Source organism: Balaenoptera acutorostrata, chromosome 6 (genome assembly GCF_949987535.1).
Source record: "Balaenoptera acutorostrata chromosome 6, mBalAcu1.1, whole genome shotgun sequence".
Lineage (NCBI taxonomy): Eukaryota > Metazoa > Chordata > Mammalia > Artiodactyla > Balaenopteridae > Balaenoptera > Balaenoptera acutorostrata.
The window spans coordinates 104,951,099-104,963,766 of NC_080069.1; the positions used below are offsets into that span (position 1 = coordinate 104,951,099).

A 12,668-nucleotide genomic window follows, 5' to 3' on the forward strand; every position below is an offset into this window, starting at 1 on the left:
AAAGAGGAACTTACCCCTCATCAATTAATTTGGTTACCCTAAGTACAGTTTGTACAAGAAAGGCAGATTAAATGTTCTACCCTTTTTTAACATTGTCTCAAAACAGACCAAATTAGAAAGCTAAAACTGCTGCCTGTCCATTCTTCATCTTTTCCAAGCCAAATCAAAATTATATGACATCATTTGTGTTACTAGACTGAACTATATTTAGCTGAATCTTCATGGTGAGAGGAATCCAAGAGGCTTATATAGGCTGTTTTTCTGAAAATAATTATTTCTCAAATGTACATTACATTGCAGAATGACTCCTGTGCGCTAACTTAAAAATTTACAACTTTTTCCACTTCTTCTTAGCCTACCCTTAGACCTGTCCTCCCGAGCAAACCCGATTTCCAATGGGCCCTAGTGGGGTTGAGGATGGGCAGGGCTTAGCTTTAATTTGCTCATTTTATCTGAAGACTTAGAGAAGGTCTAACTGTAGTAAAGCAACTCCCAGAAATTGGCACATTCGTTTAAGTCGTGATGATTAGTACAGAGTTACCTTTTGAATCATGACATATTTTGAGTGAGAAGATATTTGCTATCTGAATACTGGCCTTTGCTTCTATTTTCAAAGAGAGAAAAAATATTGTAGGCTGAAACTTGTTTCACCTTTGTTATGCCAGTCCCTCAAATTTGGATAATCATAAACAGAATTTAGGGAAATATCTACATACCACATTACAGTTTTCAAGGCACTTTATACCCACTATCTTGATTGGTTCTCTGGCCAACTCTATAGGTCTATAGGTAGCTGTGGATTGTCTCTGTTTTATAGTTTAAGAAACTCAGGCTCAGAATAAAGGGCTGATGATAGCCCATTTGGAGCCTTTGGGTGAATTAGAAAAAAGGGACCCTTTAAGACACTTTACTACTATCTGCTAAAAAATTATTTCAATGAATATACAAACCTATGGTGATTACATTTTGAGCAACACCCCTAGTGTTGGTCCACTGCACAACAGTACCTGCTGGCCTTGCTGGAGAGGTTAAGTAATTTGCCAGAAATCAAAGGCCAGCAAGTGAAAGGGGTTGGGCTTAGAACCTGAGTCCTTGTCTGTTCCAGTGTGTTCTGATGCCTCTCTGATTCCCTCTCTTTATGCACAGCTGACAATCAGAAAGGAAGGATGAGGCCCTGTAGAAAAGAATTGACTGATGGGGAGCAGCCCTCATGAACCCTTTGTTTCAGCCTCCCAATGTTCTGAGAGAGAAGGAGCCAGGTAACTGTTGCTAACTGCCGTTTCCCCACCATCTGGGCCATAGGAATCAGGAGAATCGAGGCCTAACAGCCAGGAGGCTCCAGCCAGAATCGCTTGAAGATCTGCTTTACGCACTTGAGCAGACAGGACGACTTAAGACTTGGTCTGTTGGAATACTGTCCGGGGAGCCTTTTGTTCCTAAGAAACTAGATTCTGTTTTTTTTTTTTTGTTGTTGTTGTTCTTTTCTACTTTCTTTGTGATCTCTACTAGGGATAGGCCACTTTATTTGCTCATCTTGGTTTTCTGAGCATACTTCCCAATGACACCTGGCCCAGTTTGACCTGTGTGCATAAGCAGAGTCAGTGAAAGCATCTTCAGACATTCTGTGCCCATGCTCTCATCCTTGCAGAGCCAGCTGTCTTTTGTTTTGCTCTTGGTCCTGACATCTGGGGTAACAGACTCTGTTCTTCATTGTTTTTGGATTACAGAAAGCTCCCGTTGGAGGGAGGGAGTCAGGGTTTTCATTCACCGTGGCAGTGACCCTTAAAAAAATCAGTGTATTCAAATGTGCCTAAAGGAATTGTTCGCTAAATTAAGGACAGAAATGCCTCTCGCTTTTAGATTAAAATGATTAGAGGTTCTTTGGAATCTAGAAGAATGTGGGAGAAAAAAATTATAAATTTTCAATTGCCATAAGGTACTAAGGTATGGAATTAATTTGCTCTTCTGTTTATACATTTATTTAAAAAATGTTAAGTACTTATTATATGTTAGAGGATCAACCCCTAGATTATCTTGATAGAAAAGGAAATGTTCTGGAGAAATGGTGGGGAGTCATTCATAGGAATATAGCTAGAAGTTTCACTGGAGCAAATGGTAAAGTTGTTTGAGACCACTAGGTGGTGATATTACATTATGAAAATGATATTCTTCTAAGACTGGAGGCCTCTGGTTGTTTCTGAGACCATCTGTATACACAGCCAAAGAGACTTCTTTGTGAGTAAACGGAGGAAAAGCTACATTTCAACCTTTACATAAGTGATCTAATTTAAGTGCTCAAGGGGACTGGAATCTCCTGGAGGGATTGGGCTGTGTCTGTTGTGTCACGCTTATCACCCCAGCTTATAGCTCCAGCATGTAGTAGGCGCTCAGTAAATGAGTGAATGAATGAATGAATGAGTCTTTGAACAATTTAGATTCTCATTAGAAGAACCATTTCAAGAGTGTGGAAAATTCTGGAACATGCACAGAGGCCTAGGATTTGGGGAAGTTGGGGGCTATTGATGGTCCTGACAGATCATCAGCTCGGCAGAGACTCAGGGAGGCAGCATTTGGGAAGGTAGAAACATCAAAAGCTATCTGAGGCTCCTATATTGCTTTGTGTCTCCTAAATTTATCTTGATGAGATTTCACCTGTTTAATATAGGGAGGGTGTAAACCAACAAATTTGGATTTTTTTCTTGCATCTGTATTACTTCTAATGATGGCTCTGCCTTGGAAAGGATCTCCAAAAATAACTTACTCTTCTCTGCCTCTCATTCATTGGTACAGTTGTTCATTCAGTAATTTATTTGTTGTTCATTCATTCAGTCCACAAATATTAATTGAGCACCTATTATGTGCAAAGCACTGGTCTAGGCTGTGTGATCATCTCTGACATTCTCCTATCATGGCCCCTTTGAGTTCAGGGAATCACCAAATCCTATTAGCTGTAGAATCCAAATTTATGCTCCTCTCTGTTCCTCCTGCTCTTACCCTAGTCCAGGCCTCCATCTTCTTTCATCTGGGTCACTGCATCAACCCCTGATCTTTACTGCTCCCATCCATTCTCCCATCTTTCCAATGTGCATATATGGTCATGTTACTCCTTTCCTTAAAACTCTCCCTTGGGGACTTCCCTGGTGGCACAGTGGTTAAGAATCTGCCTGCCAATGCAGGGGACATGGGTTCGATCCCTAGTCTGGGAAGATCCCACATGCTGGGGAGCAACTAAACCCATGCACCACAACTACTGAGCCTGCGTGCCACAACTACTGAAGCCCACGCACCTAGAGCCTGTGCTCCGCAACAAGAGAAGACACCACAATGAGAAGCCCGCGCACCGTAACAAAAGAGTAGCCCACGCTCGCCACAACTAGAGAAAGCCTGCGTGCGGCAACGAAGACCCAAAGCAGCCAAAAATAAATAAATGAATACAATAATTTTAAAAAACCTACCAAACAAAAAAACTCTCCCTTGCCCTCAGGGTCAAACCCAACCTCTTTTGCTTGTTTTACAAGCCTTACAAGATAGGGCTGTGACCTGGTTGGGCCCTACTTGTTTTCCTTAGCCCCAGTTCCCCCAACTCTCACCTCGTTCTGTGTGCTCCAGTCATGATTTTTTCTTCTGGTTCTTTTAATAAGCCCTGTCCTCTCTTACCTTCAGACTTTTTCATCCCCCATACTCTTCCTTTAACCTATAAAATTCTTTTCTTCCTCCTTCTGCCTGGCGACTTTCTACTCATTCTTTAGATCTCAGCTTGTGTGTTATTATTTTGGGGAGCTTTTTCTGAGCACTGTCATGGTGAGGTTCCACTCTTTCCCCTTTCCTCTCATACCCTTTCCTCACAGCTTGTCCGTTGCCACCCTCCACTGCCAGACTATCAGTTCTGTGATTGGCATCTGTCTTCACTTCATATCTTTACCACCTGGTTGACTGCCTGGCACATTGTAAATGCTCAATAACATATGCTGAATAGTGAATGAATAAAAAACACAGTGACATATCTCCTCCTTTGGGGTACATTTAATGTAGCAGTGTGAGCTGAGTGGTACAAAGAAGGAGCTATAGTGGTAAGAAGGAAGGGGTACTTTGGGTGCTACCATCTGAGGCTGAATTAAGTTTTGGCAAGTGGAGATGTTTGTGGAGGTGGCCTTTAGGTAGAGGGAAGTGGGAAAAGTTTGGGGGATAGGCAGGGGGTATAGTGTTCCTGTCTGGGAAGAGTGGAATGTAGGACTGGAGATGACTTGTGACTAGATAGTTTAGGGCCTTGAATGCCAGCCTGGAGAGAGTGGACTCTATCTGATAACACTGATGGCTTTTGAACAGAGGAGTGATAGAACTAAATCAGTGCTTTAGAAAATGTTAATCTAATGGCAGTGAAACAAGAATTGGAGAGAGACCAGCTCTGTGTCATAGGAGGCTGTCATAGAAGTCAAGATGGGAGGTGACCAGGGCTTGGATCATGTACGTGGCAATAAGAATGGAGACAAAGGGAAGTTGTGCAGAGGAAGAATTAAGAAGCTGGAAAGTGGAAAGAAAGAGTGAGGGAGAGGGAGGAGTCAAAGAATTTTCAGCCTGACAGTGAGGTGCTGTCATCAGAAATTGTGAAGTTATAAGGAAGAACCAGTTTAAGGGAAGATAAAGGAATTCGTTCATCAAACCTTTCAGTGGAGTTCTAGCTATCTATGCTTTTCACTTACGGAAATTCAGTCAGTGTGTGGGGCTAAAACATGAAGCACAAGTGCGAGGGAGTGACAGACTATAATGCAGCTGGTGGGGGCTGTTCTGGCTCTGCACTCAGTGAAAATACATCCCGGAGGGAGTGCAAGACGGAGAAGGTGAATTTGCCATTCCCCTTTTGATTCACAATACCATGTGCATTTTATGGGTGACCGAGGGCTTATTTGAGGGTAATTTTGACTATTCACAGTCTATGCTTTATATGCTGATTTAGATCTGAATTCCCTGGCAAGATTTGCCTTTTTAAAATGTGTGCCAGACTAGGCTGGGCAGTAGCAGCTACTAAGAAGACACATCTCAGTCACTGCATTAGAGTTGTTCACAGTTAGCTGGGTAGAAAGATATGAAAGCAGACAATTAGGGCTACAGTCTAGGTGAGCTGTCGGGGAGAGGGTGGGTGCAGAGAGGAAGGAGATTTTTGGTTAGTGTGTCAAAGCAGAGGTGGCCCTGGGCCCTGGCGTTGCAGAGAGATCCAGGAGTCAGATCAGAACAGGTAGCTGAGAGTAAAAATAGGAGTGAATGAGATCTCAGAGGGGGAGAATATTGAGGAAGGAGGGAGACTGAAGGGCACAACTGGGTAGCATACTCTCACTAGGAGGCAGGAAGAGCCATAAAATAGAGGAATTTTCAGAGAAGTGGGAGGAAAACTAAGGCAAGGGGGATGAGGACTGAGAAGAGGCAAATGATATTCAGAATATGGAAGTCAATGATGACCTCTGAGTGAACAGTTTCAGTAAGTGGTGGGAGCAGAAAAAGGGGTCCAAGAGTGATTGGTAAGAATCTGGAAGCAAAAGGAATACATGTCACTGCTCTCAGTTACAGTTCCAGTAAAACCAACCCAGATATATTCCCTAGTTCCCAAGGAAATTCCCTTGGAGAATGTTCGGGATCTCTAGATGCCATGACCTCTGTCCCTGTATGATCTGCTACTGTCCACTGGAAGACAGTTCATCATCACATTACATTGATCCAGAAAAAGGCTTTGGTCTACATAAGCTGTATATTCAAGCTTGAGTGTCATCCATCTGAGCCACAGATCTCAGCTGTGGTGGTTGCATTTTATACTAAATATATCCATATTATTTTCTTCCATAAGTAGAATCCACATTCCCACCTGACTGCAAATGCTAAGTTGCTAATAGCTTCCCTGGAGTTTGCTTCTTGCAATTACCTCATCAGAATTTAGACAAGGCAACATATAACAATTTATTCCAGGATGCAGGGAGCTCTGGGTGTTTTTTTTTTGATTTAATTTATTTTATTTTTGGCTGCATTGGGTCTTCATTGCTGCGCGCAGGCTTTCTCTTGTTGCACCGAGTGGGGCTACTCTTCGTTGCATTGTGCGGGCTTCTCATTGCCGTGGCCTCTCTTGTTGTGGAGCACAGGCTCTAGGCGTGTGGACTCAGTAGTTGTGGCATGCGAGCTCTAGAGTGCAGACTCAGTAGTTGTGGTGCACGGGCCCAGTTGCTCCGCAGCATGTGGGATCTTCCTGGACCAGGGCTCGAACCCTTGTCCCCTGCGTTGGCAGGTAGATTCTTAACCACTGCGCCACCAGGGAAGCCCTCTGGGTGTTTTTTTTAGTTAATCATTTATTATCCTAGTTATAGTGTTCTTTTATTTTTTTTTATTTCTAATTTTTAAAATTTTTTTAATTTTTTGCAGCATAAGAACAGTAATGGTTTTGATTCACTTTATTTTTTTAAACATCTTTATTGGAGTATAATTGCTTTACAATGGTGTGTTAGTTTCTGCTGTATAACAAATTGAATCAGCTATACATGTACCCCCATATCTCCCTCCCTCCCACCCTCCCTATCCCACCTCTCTAGGTGGACACAAAGCACCGAACTGATCTCCCTGTGCTATGCGGCTGCTTCCCACTAGCTATCTATTCTACATTTGGTAGTATATATATGTCAATGCCACTCTCTCACTTCGTCCCAGCTTACCCGTCCCCCTCCCCATGTCCTCAGGTCCATTCTCTACGTCTGTGTCTTTATTCCTGTCCTGCCCCTAGGTTCTTCAGAACCATTTTTTTTTTTTAGATTCCATATGTGTGTTAGCATACGGTATTTGTTTTTCTCTTTCTGTCTTACTTCACTCTGTATGACAGTCTCTAGGTCCATCTATAGTGTTCTTTTAAAGAGATTTAAATAATAGGAAAAAACCCTTTTATATGTACCCACATAGTTACCATTTCTGGTGTTCTCTTCATTCCTTTTGTAGATCAAGATTTCCATATGGTATTGTTTTCCTCCTGCCTGAAAGACTTCAGCATCTCTTGTAGTGCAGGTTTGTCGATGATGAATTCAATCAGCTTTTGTAAGTCTGAGAAAATCTTTATTTTCGCCTTCATTTTTAAAAGATGTTTTTGCTGGGTATAGAATTCTAGGTTGACAGTTTTTTTCTTTAAAGTTGTTGCTTCACTGTCTTCAGGTACATATTTCGGGTAAGTCCAATGTCATTCTTTTCTTTGTTCCTCTGTATATAATGTGGTTTTTTCTTGCTGCTTTCAAGATTTTTCTCTTTGTCACTGGTTACTTAGAAAGCTTTTGATCTTTTTGGGTCTTGCTTTTAGGGTTTTTTAGATGAGAACAGAGCATCATTTAGTCTAGGGCTAATTATTCCCCGCAACTGGGGTAAAACCCTTCTGAGTACCTACCCAATGCCCCATGAATTAGAAGGTCTTTCCACTCTGGCTGATGAGAATAAGAGCTAATCCTGGTCCTGTGAGAGCCTGGGAAAGATTATTCCCACTAGTTCTTTTTGGTGGTTCCTTCCCCAGCCTCAGGGTACTTTCCTAACACCTATGAGCTCATTAGCACTTAGTTGAAGATTTGAAGGGAGACCCTCTGCAGATCTTTGAAGCTCTCTGTGCAGCTCTTTCCTCTCTGATGTTCTATCCTGTGAGCTCTAGCTGCCTTGGCCTCCTGACCTCCTCAACTGAGGGTTTGGAGTTGGTCTCTCCAGGCAAGGAGCTGCGGCAATCATAGGGCTCACCTTGCTGGTTTTGTTTCCCAGGGATCACCGCCCTTTGTTGCTTGATGTCCAGTATCTTGAAAACTGTTGTTTCATATATTTTGTCCAGTCTTTTAGTTGTTTCAGGTGAGAGGGAAAATCCAGTCCCTGGATTGGTCCAGTCCCAAGATGTTACTCCATCTTGGCAGGAGGCAGAAGTTTATATTGTTCCTTAAGTTTGGAAAACTTTTTGAGGGCCTCTGGAGCCCTTGACTATGCCAAGCCAAGCTGCTTGTTATCAGGTCAGGAAAACGGGTGCTTATTGAAGAGGCTAAAAGGGCTTCCAACATAACTACAAGGAAACTGAGCCATTCTAGAAGAGACAGGTGACTCAGCTTTTCTGTCAAGCCTTTGGCCCTTATCATTGGACTCAACTTACTATTTCACATTCCTCTGGCAGGGAAGGTTTTGTTGTCTTCTATTTTGAAATAATATCTCTCAGCTTACTTGAAATCTAGAGTTTTTTTTGCTTGGTTCCCACTTAGACCCTATTTGTGTATTTAGGTCACCAAAGGCTCCTATAGCTGAGGCAAATTGAAGTTTCTCAGTGGTATTTACAGCAACCAGCACCTGCTCCTGTAGAGAACCACTAACCCAAGATACTGTGTTTTACCTTGAAGATGAATTGCAGACATACATACTTTTAAAAGGCAAATCCTTCATTTCAAGGGTGAAAAAAATACCACTTAACAAAACATTCCAGCTGGTTAAATTTAGGACAAGAAAAAAAACCTGACCCAAGAATATTCTCTGGCTTTGAGCCCAGGGTATTTTTCCTTTTGGAGTGAATTTGGTACAGTTTCATTCATGTGGAGCTGTTGCCTCCCAGCATTTTATTCTGGGATGGAAGGCCAACAATGATTGTCTTGTTGCTAAATCCAATGGACACTTCTCAGTTATTAACCTACTTGACCTCTCAACAGTGTTTGAGATTGTTGACTATTGTCTCTTTCTTAATACATTGCCTGGCTTTCCTTCTCTCTTTCTAGCCTTTCTTCCTCTGCCTGTCTTTTCAGTTGGTATTCTTCTTGGTTCTTTCCTGAGCCTTCTTCTCACATTAAACATTCTATTTGGGCTCTTTTATCCATGCCATGGCTTCACTGGGAATTCCTAAATCTATATTTTAGCCTAAGTATTTTTTCCTGAACTTATGTCCAGTGTATTCAACAGTTCACTTGACATATTCAGTTGGACAGCAAGTAAGTAACTCAACCTCAGCAGGCTCAGAGGTGAACTCATCAAGTCTCCCCTCGGTCCAGCCCTTCCTCTCATGTTCTCCATCTCTGTAAAGGTCACTTCTGAATAGCTAATTTCTCAAGCCAGGATTTCTTGACTTTTACCTTCCAATCAACCACTGTTGATTCTGTTGTCCTGTTGATTCTACCTTTTTCTATCCCTACTGCTACTACACTAGTTTTTTTTAACCTGGGCCATTGGAAAAGAGTTCACCTAACAGCACTTTTGGATTCCAACCCTCATGCCACCCCTCCATCTTCCCAATCCATTTTCTAAAAAAATTATTTATTTATTATTTATTTTTGGCTGTGTTGGGTCTTCGTTGCTGCACGCAGGCTTTCTCTAGTTGCGGCAAGCAGGGGCTACTCTTCGTTGTGGTGTGCGGGCTTCTCATTGCTGTGGCTTCTCTTGTTTCGGAGCAGGGGCTCTAGGTGCTCGGGCTTCAGTAGTTGTGGCATGTGGGCTCCATAGTTGTGGCTCACAGGCTCAGTAGTTGTGGCTTGCGAGCTCTAGAGTGCAGGCTCAGTAGTTGAGGCGCACGGGCTTAGTTGCTCCGCGGCATGTGGGATCTTCCTGGACCAGGGCTCGAACCCGTGTCCCTTGCATTGGCAGCCGGATTCCTTTTTTTTTTTTTTTAAAGATACAAAAGATGTCTTTTATTTCTTCAATAAAGCCCTCCAGGGTTCTCTGGTGGCGCAATGGTTAAGAATCCGCCTGCCGGGCTTCCCTGGTGGCGCAGTGGTTGAGAATCCGCCTGCCAATGCAGGGGACACGGGTTCGAGCCCTGGTCTGGGAAGATCCCACATGCCACGGAGCAACTGGGCCTGTGAGCCACAACTGCTGAGCCGGAGCGCCTGGAGCCTGTGCTCCGCAACAAGAGAGGCCGCAATAGTGAGAGGCCCGCGCACCGCGATGAAGAGTGGCCCCCACTTGCCACAACTAGAGAAAGCCCTCGCACAGAAACGAAGACCTAACACAGCCAAAAATAAATAAATAAATAAATAAATTTAAAATTACCTTTCTAAAAAAAAAAAAAAAGAATCCGCCTGCCAATGCAGGCAACACGGGTTCAAGCCCTGGTCCGGGAAGATCCCACATGCCGCGGAGCAACTAAGCCCGTGTGCCACAACTACTGAGCCTGCGCTCTAGAGCCCGCAAGCCACTACTACTGAAGCCCATGGGCCTAGAGCCCGTGCTCCACAATAAGAGAAGACACCACAGTGAGAAGCCCGCACACTGGTACGAAGAGCAGCCCCGGTCAACGTAACTAGAGAAAGCCCGCACGCAGCAACAAAGACCCAACACAGCAATCAATCAATCAATCAATCAATAATCCATCCCTCCAAAATTTACTCTCCTATCTTATAAGGCCCACATTTTCTCCAAGGACCAAACCCACAGCCTTTGGCATTGCCTAATTTACTTTACCAAGGAATTAAAACCATGAACCAAAGCTTGCTGCTTAACCCTTTCAGTGCTGACCTTCCCCATATCTGGGGCGGAGGGGGTGTCGGGGGGGTGACAGTGAAGTGCAGAGAGGAGAGGACAGACACACAGGGTGTACTCATGAGATGCGGGAGCACCAGCGTTAACGGAAATAAAGCCAGCTTTGGATAGGGGGCTCAGAAAGTTAGTCCCGGATGTACTGGGACACGATGCGTCACCTCCTCACACTACGTCCCTGGGCTTTCCTCTCCTCTGCTGCAGGTATCAAACCAAGTGCTGTTCTTCCAAGATGCCCTGCCGGCCCAGGGGTCCAGGAGGCCATAGGTCTGGCCTGTGTGACATTCTGAATACCTCCTCACTAAGAACAGCAGTTTGACAACATAAATTATCTGGTGGCGTGGAGTCAGGCTCAGGCTGTACACCCCCACACCACTTTTTATGGATCCCGCCCCCTGCGCTTCCCGATTTCCCCCCGACCCCCCCACCCGCCTTCCTGCCACATTTGGAGCTAAAGACACCAGCATTTGTTATGACTTCTGCATAAAGCAGTCATGGAAGCGGCCCCCTTCAGGGTCTCTGGCTGCCCACTTCCTCTTGATCCTCCCCCACCCCTACGAAGTCCAGTCATTGCAGAAGAGATCATGCCTAAAGCTAAAATGTGCAGTGTTTCTAAAGGGAAGGGAAATGTCACATAGAAAGTATTACAAAAAAGGATTAAATTTGTCAGCTGTCCACACACTATTAAGACCACATGCTTTATACAGCGGCAATGCAGTCGAGCCCACTTCTTCACTCAGCAGGCAGAGCTGGGGACAGGCCTCTTGGGCTCGGGAGGAGGCAGCTGAGGAAGGCAAGGAGGCACTAGGAGCTCTCCTGCTTCTGAAGTCTCCACTCCGTGGCAGCAGGGCGGGCGGATTCTTAACCACTGCACCACCAGGGAAGTCCCCCCAGTCCATTTTTTAATACTCTAGCCAGAGTGATCTTTCTAAAACACAAAACCTTTTGGGATCGCTCAAAGTCTTTCAACGACTGCCCTACATTTAGGATAAAGCCCAAGCTCCTTTTAATAATATGTGAAGCCCTGTATGATGTTTACCTTCTTGCATATTCCTCCCTCCCTGCCATGTGTCCCACTGTTCCATTCCTCAAATGTATAAGCTTCTCTCATTATCTGGCCTTTGCAAATTTTGTTCTTTTTGCCTATAACCCTTCCTTCACCTCATTGGCTTGGCTAAATCATCCTTCAGGTCACTTTCTTTGAGAGGTCTTCTCTGACTTCCATTCTCATCTTGGTTGGCCCGGATCCCCAGGCTAAGTGAGATACTAATCTGTGTTTCTGCAGGTTGCCATGTTTCCTCCATTGTAACACTCATCCAATCTTCCACCAGATTGTAAGCTCCATCTTGTTCACTTCTGTATGCTCAGTGTTCAGTGTACGGCTCAGCACAACATGGGTGCTTAGCTTAGCAAACATCTGTTGAATTGAATTTTAATGTGTTAGAAGCCATGGAGGTCTTAGTACTACTAGTTGAAGATTAGTGTGAAAGATGACATTCTATAGTGGTTCTTTGGCTGGATTCTTATTTCTCCACTGTTTATTTACTACCTTAGCAACCTGATTCATTTAACAACTCTGAAACTTAGTTGTCTCATCTGTAAATACAAATGCTTGAACTTCCTGAAGGCAAATGGTGGGATGATGTTTTTCTTTTTCTGGTTACTAGTATTTTATGTATTAGTCAATTACATTTCCTCTCTTGTGCAATGATTATTCATGTTCTTTGGTACAATTATTTTTTCTTACTGATTTGTAAGACTTCTTTGTACATATATACACATTTGCCATATATTTTGTAAATATTTTACATTCATTTTTTAATTTAAAAATTAATTTTTTATGGCCATAGAAAAACCTTTTTTTTTAAATTAAAAACAATTTTTTTCAACCATTAAAAGCTGTAAAATCCACTCTTAGCTTACTTGCTGTACAAAAGTAGGTGGCTGGTCAGATTGGCCTATAGGCAGAGTTTGCCAACCCCTGCACTAGTATGTTCATTAAATCTGAGCCGTCTTTGCATTCCTGGAATATATACCATTTGAATGTATCATGAATATACTGCTGGATTTGATTTGCTAATATTTTATTTAGGATGTTTGTGTCTATATTCATAAATCAGATTGGTCTAGCAGAGATTTCAAACTAGTTATAGGGCAGAGGTATATTTTAT

The 12,668-nt window shown here is 43.3% G+C and overlaps 1 pseudogene; it reads right to left on the minus strand.

Moving 5' to 3' along the window:
• Positions 1 to 4,410: 4,410 nt before the first annotated feature.
• LOC114237154 (uncharacterized) lies at positions 4,411 to 11,396 on the minus strand (annotated as a pseudogene).
• Between the last annotated feature and the right edge of the window lie 1,272 nt (positions 11,397 to 12,668).